This window comes from Haemaphysalis longicornis, unplaced genomic scaffold, assembly GCF_048455015.1.
Source record: "Haemaphysalis longicornis isolate Haplotype H1 unplaced genomic scaffold, Haemaphysalis longicornis Haplotype H1 scaffold_1, whole genome shotgun sequence".
Classification (NCBI taxonomy): domain Eukaryota; kingdom Metazoa; phylum Arthropoda; class Arachnida; order Ixodida; family Ixodidae; genus Haemaphysalis; species Haemaphysalis longicornis.
Window position 1 is genome coordinate 183,978,757 of NW_027526203.1, and position 9,530 is coordinate 183,988,286.

Genomic DNA, 9,530 nt, shown 5'->3' on the forward strand with positions numbered 1-9,530 from the left:
GTGTGTGTGTGTGTGTGTGTGTGTGTGTGTGTGTGTGTGTGTGTGTGTGTGTGTGTGTGTGTGTGTGTGTGTGTGTGTGTGTGTGTGTGTGTGTGTGTGTGTGTGTGTGTGTGTGTGTGTGTGTGTGTGTGTGTGTGTGTGTGTGTGTGTGTGTGTGTGTGTGTGTGTGTGTGTGTGTGTGTGTGTGTGTGTGTGTGTGTGTGTGTGTGTGTGTGTGTGTGTGTGTGTGTGTGTGTGTGTGTGTGTGTGTGTGTGTGTGTGTGTGTGTGTGTGTGTGTGTGTGTGTGTGTGTGTGTGTGTGTGTGTGTGTGTGTGTGTGTGTGAAAGAAATCCATACGAAGAACCCCAAAGTAACTCTCGGGCTTCACGGGCCAACGCAACGGGTCACCCACGTAAGACAACGCAGCAACGCAGCGGGTCACTGTACACACGAGTCCCCGTAGGTCGTCTTCACCACAGCGATCCGGAATGACCAATTGAATTGACCAAGTGTGCAAATTCGGCGAATTACGAAGCCAAACATATAATTTGAATTAAAAACGTGCATGCGCGCCGGGACAACACGCAAGACGCGAATAGCGTTCTGCATTGCGCAATGCACCTGCGCAGATGCCATTTTTCACTCAAATTAAATGCTCGGCCACGTCATTCGCCGAATTAACGAACTAGGCAACTTCGACTTGTCATTCTGCAGCACTGCGGTGAAGACGCCGTACGGGCCCGGCCTCCTCAGAGTGCAAGAAGCAACAACGTTCTAATAGGTTGTTGCCAATGGCGCCGCGACAGCCCACGCCAGCACTATTCAAGTTACGCGCGTATGGGCTAGTAAAAATACCAAATCCCGTAATGAAATTTGAGCGTCATATGCTTTTTACCTCTTTACTTTATTTTCGAGGATACACTAAAGAATATTTCATTTGTTCCGCCAGCAAAAAGAGGAAACAGGTAACAATGAACAATGAATCGGAAGAATCTGTTACATTTGTTGCAGCACGTTTCTAAAATTAATAACTACTTTGTAAAAAATAAACGCGATAAGCGCCGCAATAAACTTGGGAACAGAGGCTGTTCAGGTTACCAAACGTAACCCCTAAAGTCGGAAAATAAATGCCGCAAGCCACATTTCCGCGCTTAACATTGTATCGTAGTCTACTCTTTGAAATAAGCCATAAAGCTTTAGGGGCGGATCCCTTTGGGGGTTCGGGCTGTCGGCGTTTCATGTCGTCGTCTCATGTCATCGTCGATGTAGTCACGGTACTAAAACACCGGGACACTCATTTACGCTTCACGTTAGAACGTAACGCGTACTAAAAGAACACACCGGGACACTCGCTTTCCAACGCCTCGGCCCTCGCGATAGAACGTTTCATCTCCGTGGGCTACGCCTCAACGGTTTCATCTCCGTTGGCAAAAACGCCAAGGCGCCAAGAATATACTTATACACTGCATGATTCGCCCCTCCCCATGTTTCACGTAGGGAAGATGGCCCAGTTTCTTTTGTTTTGTAAATCTTTCTGTGTAGCCCAGATTTGCTTACATACGTTTGTTTGCTTACAAACCTGTGCTTACATTGCTTACATGACCTGTGGCCGTGCGATAGAAACGGTGAAAAGAAAGAAGAAGAAAACAGAGGCTAAAGGAGGCGATATAAATTCCGCTCGTGCAATTAGAAAGCGACGGAAAATCCAATGAAAGCGCTTCGGTGAGCACGATTACGGGCGTCGCTGCGAAGCGCGTCTTCCAGGGGCCTTACGTCGGATAGGTATTCTCGCATTTGTCGTCTGCTTCACTCGGGTTCTCTCCTTCTGCTGTTTCTTTGCGCTCGTTTGACGTTTGATGCTTAAAGCACCAGATTTTGCGTGTGCGTAACTTTTTATCATAATAAAAGACTTAAAATAGCATATTAGCTCATAGCACTAGCAATAGCACTAGCTCATGGAGTTATTTAAAGTGCGGTTTTTGATCGTCGCTACGGAAGAAACCTTGCCGGCGTCGGCGCCGGCGTCGCACCATTCCTTGCGAAGCCGGTCCTGTGCGGAGCGCAAAGAGTCGGACCTGGGCGTCAGCTTCTGGGTCCCGCAATCTCTCTAGAAAACGAAACAGCAGCAGCTAATAACCGACAGCCGCGAAAATACAAAACGAAAACAAATTCCACGCCCTCGGGGTTGCCGGCTTTGGCAGAAGGCATTACGATTCCCGGTAATCGTATGCAAGGAGATTGTTGAACAGTTTTTGTAACCTTCCATGCACTCTACAGTATTTTATCCCATTACTTTACGTTTTCATGACATGAGAGTATGCCGACATGCACTATGGGACGCAAAAAATGTAGGTTGAGGCCCGAATAGCCTACTCTTTGTATAGGCGCCTGCTCGTTTTATACCATTCCTCTAACCAGTACGGAGGTGTATTGAGCCAAACGTTAGCAATTGATCACGATACCAATAACGTGGCCGGTTCGAGCTCGGAGGCTGTGCTCGTATATAGGGAACCGCGTCATAACCGCTTCGTCCACAAAGCTATCGTGGTTTTAACCTCGTTTGATATTTGTATACGTTAACCAAATCATAGCGACTTAAGAATGACAGCGCCATTTTTCATTACTGCTTTTCTGTCCTTATAAAAATTCAGTACGCAGAGTAAAAAGTCACTATGGAGAGGAGCTATAGTGATAGTCGGTTTCCATCATTTCTGCACGTGCGCCGCCATCACAGGTTCCCTCAGCGTGTTCGTTTTTATTTCTTTTAAAAGCGATCTTATTTGACACGCACGCACACGCACGCACGCACACGCACACACAAGCACGCTAGTCTCGTATACGGTAAAAATACAGTTACACTAAGTTCCGAGAGAACGCCCTCTCTCGAAACATCGCCCACCCGCCTTCAGGGGTGAAATATTCAATATACTAGAAGACCCCAAGGACCGCCCACCCCCTAGAATCGATGGCTTTAGAGCTGATCAGTGGACAAAATAAGCGCGAATTATCTGTTCACGTGTTGATACGGTAATTTATTCTCCCTATTTTTTCTTGATATCTCCGAAGTTTTCGTTGGCGGTGCGGCCACTTTTTTGTAGTTTTTCGCAATCTACTTGAAAGTTTACGGTATATTTGTTCGGACCTGGAGGGACATATGTTTACGGTACATTTCCCACAGCCATAGCTGTCTCATATTCATATATGTGCTATAGTAAAACTGCATTCAAGGTGCAAGAGTAATTTTCTTCAATTCATGTAACGTCATTCCGAGCAGGCCAGGATTTGTTATTTACACGTAAGGGGTTGGAAATCAATAGATAGCTGCTTGGACATATTCATCTGTTCCAACTCTTGCCATACCGGAAACCAGCTCGTATACTATTTATTGCGTTCGTTAGCGACTATTTCAAGCCTTTAACACCATATTCATGTCATAACATTTCAATTTGAGAGTCAGTTCGTTATGACAACGATGGCTATAATGTAAATTCAGGGCGCAAAAGCCGCCTTCGAATACTGTGTACAACGATGTCAATGCCGTTTCGCGGAGGCGTAGCACAAACCTTCTCATTGTATCTAAATAAACAACGCACGCTGCGGATTTGTACTTCATTGCACGCAGCCATAACGAACGCCAATTTGTGCAGAAGGGAATGTACGCCAGGCTGTATGGCATACAGCCTAAAGTAGATATCCACACGAACTTTGTGATCATCCCAAACATCTACAAACCTGCTAATAAGAAGTTTGTGACGGTGCAGAAAAGTTAAAGCTTTGGGCATAGAGAAAGCATACATCTGATACAGGTCAAGAACCACGAAATAAATAGAAGACATTCGTTTTATTTCCTGCTGTGCGATGCGCGTGTTGGTGCCGCGGCTTAGTGCGCAGAATTAGAGGCTATTCAGTCTTCAAAAGAGCATCACAACAATACTTCGGTGAAACCTACGTCTCTTGACGTCTTATTGGGGAGCTCTGAGCACTGAACCTCAAAAATAAGCTAAAAAGGACGAGTTACACACGATCTTCTGATCGATGCTCCTAATAAAATTGGTCTCTCTCTCCTCATGTGTTGCAAACGTGTGCGGTAGGCAGCTTCAAATTTTTCGGAGGTGTTAGAAGCTGACAAAATAACTGAATTACTGAAAAAACGCTTTTTAGTGCACTAAAGCATGAAAACCGGCTAGCAAAGGCACTGCTGCCCCTCACAAGCGGAGTGTAGCAGACAACAGCGGCGCGAGTCCCAAAGCTGACGTCAGGAGCCAGGGGGCGCCACTCAAACATTTACCGACAATAGGCAATGCTCGCTTAGGTGTTTAGATTCGCGCATACGCGAATCTAACCCCTGCCGGGCGCCAGCTGCCTATACACAGTCTGTTCCCGCAGGGTGCATGCGTGCTGTGCGACACGGTGTATCATGAAAGGGTAAACATTGCGGAACACGAAAGCGCGTAAGCGTGCAGCGGGCCAAAACTAATGAACGAAAAGTGTCGGCGTCGACGGCGAGGTGGCTTGCATGGACGACGAGAGCGCCGAAACCAAAGCTGACCAATAGCAATGACCTGTGCCGTGATGAGCGAAGGTGGCGATGGCACGCAAATGCTTTGGAAAGGACGACGGAGATTCGAAATGCTCGCGGGATAGTGGTAGAAAACTTTGCATTGACCAATTGATTCTGTGTTTAACACGCCGAAGCAGCAAAATTGGCAGCGGCATAGCGAACTTGCTGCTGTTCGCGAAAAAGCTATCCATTATCGGCTTGCTCGTCTTTGAGCAAGCAACGTCATGAATGGGTGAGTTCATTTATCACGTTTAAGATATGCTGGAGAATTCCGTTAAAGGATCAGCCACAACACTTGCAAGGTGGTAAACCAGTCTTGGACGAACATGAAAGGGGGAAAGTCGCGACGCGTGAACGCCCGCGAAACCTGCCAATAAAGTACCACTACACGTGATCGATGAGCCCAGAAAGGACGCAGCGGGTTTTCGCTACCTTCGAGTGCCCAGTGCCTGTTGTGCTCTCTCCTCTACAGAGCTTAATGGACAAGCTCGTGCCTTAGCAAGCGTCGCGAGAGAGAACAATCCAGGGCACCACCAATTCCCGAGGTGCTGACGATGTTTCCATACAAACCAACGCACCCAAACAATTTTTATATATTTTTTCTTCCTCGTTTACGCCGTAACAATACAGGACAGAAAAAAAAGGCGTGGATGGGCTTAGCCCGGCCGGCAAGAAGCGAGGGGCTGGCTGTGCTTTCCACGCATGCACGCACGCACGCACAAGCGCGGTGGCATCGGCAGTGAACTCTGGACAAGCGCCGCGGCAGACGGAGTGACGTACCGCTGTAATTTCGCGCACAACTTTATTCCACAGCCCCACAACCTTATCGAACAAGACAACCAGTTCACACCCGTTTGAGAGGTAAGTTGTGCGGAACGTGTAATTTAGTTCACGGGCGCTTAGACCTACAAATGCTGCAATCAAAGCACAATACAATCGACTGTTGCACCATCGACATAACAGTCGTGCCGGGTATTAACCCCCGGTTGAATTACTTTTTGCCCTTCCACTGTTGGTGCCTCCTGGCGATATACACGTGAGACACCTTGTCCCATTCAGGCACGCTAGCCAAGCTGTTCCGATACTGCCGTTCTGCAGCTGTCGCCATCGGCAGAGCGCACCGCCTGACTTCTAGTCCGGGTGCGTGCAGACCTCACCGTCCACCTTTCTCTGTGCCGTCCACCAACCCCTCCGTAAGGCCTATTACACAATCGGACGTGACCTGGTAACTTAAGTTTGGCACCACTGGCACACACAAACACACATACACACATCTCCGCGGAAACGGGTTTTCGAGCTTTGGAGTCTGAGCCGCCTAGGCATAAGTAGAGGGTCCCTCCGAAAGGTGGAGCCACGGGCCTGTCGCACGCACAATGCCTTGTTGACGCGCTCTACACCCACGGAGTGTGAAGGGCGGAGGCAACGCGGCACCTCCAGCGCAAGTTCAGGGACGAGCGATCCCCGTTGTTGTGGTCCCTAGGCCCTCGACAAAGAGCAACAGTTCCCTGGACTAGGGAAAACGCGGCGTGCTTGCTAGGGAAAGTACAGCACACGTGCAAGTTTCTGCAACGCGAACCCATTACATGCACGTGCAATCCGATAAAAATAAATCCCGCGCCATTCCACTCTGAGAAGGTGGATGACCAACGAAGCTGCTTAACACACGACACAGAGGTGGTACAGAATTTCGAATAAAGGAACTAACTCATTTATCCACAACTAATTACGACGAACAAATTGAACTCGGTCGGAAGACAGATACAGTCGTATTAGCAGCCATTGTTATTCAATTGTAAAACATGAGTTACATTTTTGTAATCATATTCTTCCCGTAGACAACCATGTATTTACAGGAGCCGGAATTCTGAAACGTTTAACACTGCACTGCGAACCAACTAATTTTGCGAGTAAATAAAACTTCGAGCAATGACAGAGTCGTCTTAGCGACAAATTCTCATATAACTGTTTTTGGGAAAGTTTTGATAGAAGAAGAGTTTCAGCCATTTTGTGCTGAGTATGCTCTTAAAAAATTGGCTGTCACGCAAGGAGCTCTTGCTCGTGCCCAGGAAAAACGCACGAAACCTTAGCCATATAAAGTTTCGCTTTGAAAACGTCATAAGTTTTTTCTCATTCTGCTATGTTTATCAAACGGTAGTGCCACCAAACGGTAATACGATCAATGGATTTACCCGTATTGAAAAGACCCCTACGATCCGGATGAATGGATCCGTCGTGGCTCGAAGAACCTGGACAAAATCCAACCAATATATTTTGCTAATTAATCTGCACGTCTTTGCCGTCGGAAGCTGCCAACAAAAACTTGATGGGATAACAGCACGAAAAGTTTATGAAGCTTACAAAAACACAAGAAAGTATTCGTCAACTTTTCACGCTGTCAGCCTAGAGTACCAGCTTGCCCAACCCCATTTTCATTTAGAAGCTTGACGGGGCTTACAAGGGGACACCGGCCGACGGTGTACAATATCACAACAACGACTTTGCAAAACAAAAAGAAAAGCCAGAGATGTGCAGCAAAACCTACAGAAATTCAATAAAAATACTGACTACGATACAATGTTTCCATAAAGAGTTCTGCAGTAATACCAGAAATGCAGAATATGAGACAAATGTAAAACAGTGATTTCTAGCGTCAAGCAAGTGAAAATAATATGCACAAAGGATTCTCAGCAACGCGAACAATGCATAAGTACCAAACTAGGAACCGAAGAACGCGGAGGATGAATGCGATGTTTATCAGTGCAGTTCAAAAATATAAAAAGCAAAGTGGAAATGCTATTCTTGCAACAGGCCTTATGAGTCAAAGATGCGTGCTCTGACTACTTCCATCAGGCAATCAATCCACTGCTTGTTTTGAGATGTTTAGAATTGTTGAAAGGTTAGACCATAGCGTTCGAAATATGCAATTAGTGTGGCAATAAACTGGCTCACTGGGATGAAGCATACGCGTATAAAGCGTCCGGGGAAACGAAAAGCCGAAACGCGCTATTTGTACGTATTGCTGACCTTAATCACTTTTTATGTCGGGAGCAAGCCTTTTGTCGAAGGCAAGTACGCAACATGCAGCGTGGCTAACAGACCTCTTCGGAAGGACTAGAATTCTCGTGTTTGCCAGTGGCCGCCGAGATCGCAATACGGCTGTTGATATGAGACGCGAATAGCGCAAATACGCTAATGCTGTCCTTCGAATTAATCGCGAAAGGATCGACAAGAAGATACCGCCCCTGGTGTTGCCACAATTAAGCTCTTTAGAGAGGCTTATATTTACAGAGTGACGAGGCAGGGGCGTCGTCAGAAATTTTATTCGAGGGGGGAAAGGGGACTGAGCTAAACCTCGACCCCCTCCATACGATTTTTCAAGGGATTAAAAATATGAATAATAAATACATAAATATTAACTGATACTATGATAACTATTCACTGAAACTATACACTCAAATTTATAACTACTCACTGAATATACATAACTATTAGCTGTCAAGAACAAAAAAATAAAATAATTCATCAAAAAAGTTATTTGCACGTCCGAGAATTGTGGCAGAATTGCTATTATGTTTGAAATTTTCTGTTTTCTCTACATAAGAAGAAACAGCCCTTAAAGAAATATGGAAATGTAGAACAAATATAACCATATATGGTCAACAAACATGGAAGCAAAAATATGGAAGTAAAGAACTGATTCATCTAAAACTAACAAAGCACAGAGCGGACACTCTTAAAAAAAAGGTCGGCGCACTTACTAACAGAACACTAACCAGTTACTTGTCCCAGTATTGACTAGGTAGTAAGTTGCTTTTACTAACTGGTCCTACATGACCTAGTAAAAAGCTACGCGTGACAATGTTGATCTGCTGAGTGCGCAGCGCGACATAGACACATTCATCACGCACATATTACACGTGGACTATCAACAACTGAATTGAGCAAGAAAGCCAACGGGATGCACGAGGAGAGCGAGTATTACTTAGTTACCTTAGAAATACATTTGATCTTCTTGCTTTTATAGCCAGCGGCGGAAAGTCGGTGGGCTGGTCATCGAAGAATTTTTTTTATTCTTGCACGCATTCGACGGTTAGGGACAAATCTTAGCAACTCCGCTTTTTATGCCAATATATTGCGTAGGAGCAACTTGTACTGCGGATAATTGCACCAAAATTATTCACACAAAAAATACGTCAAAATGTACAGTTGTGGTTAAATAAGCGAGAAGATTATATTTTGATCAGGGCAACAAAAGTGCAACTGGCGATAAAGTGTATATTTATACAGAAAGCCCGTTCTACACGGTGCGAGTTTACCTCCGAAAACGCTGCTGTGGCGGCGCTCGTGCGGCAAAACAACCATTTCTTGTTGCTGTGGCAATATATCGTCTTGGCGCACAAACGGCGCCGCAGCAGCAAATTCGAAGTAAATTCGCAACACGTAGAGGGCGAGAGAGAGAGAGAGAGAGAGAGAGAGAGAGAGAGAGAGAGAGAGAGAGAGAGAGAGAGAGAGAGAGAGAGAGAGAGAGAGAGAGAGAGAGAGAGAGAGAGAGAGAGAGAGACGAAGCCTGACGTCGTTAGCGCACTGGTTTAGGGCGGCGGCCCTCGTTGCATGGAGGTAGTGAAACAGCCAGGCCTGCGGTTTCGCACGCGAATCTCCCCTAGTTTGTTCTGAGCAGCGACTCTCCGTCGCATCGCGCAACGCGAGCTCGCAGAACACCCCCATGGATGAAGGCCCTGGATAACAGAAAAGCATGCCAAGAGGGAACGGGCCACCAAGGGAGAGTAGGTGCGCTATCCGGACAGGATTCTCGGGGTTCCAGCCAAAATCCTGGGATGGTTTCCGGAGCAGCTGGTTGCCTTGTTCACCGTGCATGAAAGCACGACAAACTTTCGGAGGCGGGGGGGGGGGGGGTGAAGCCCCATAAGCCCCTCCCCCATCTTTAGCACTACCACATGAGATGGTTGCATTAACTATTTTGTGTCCGCC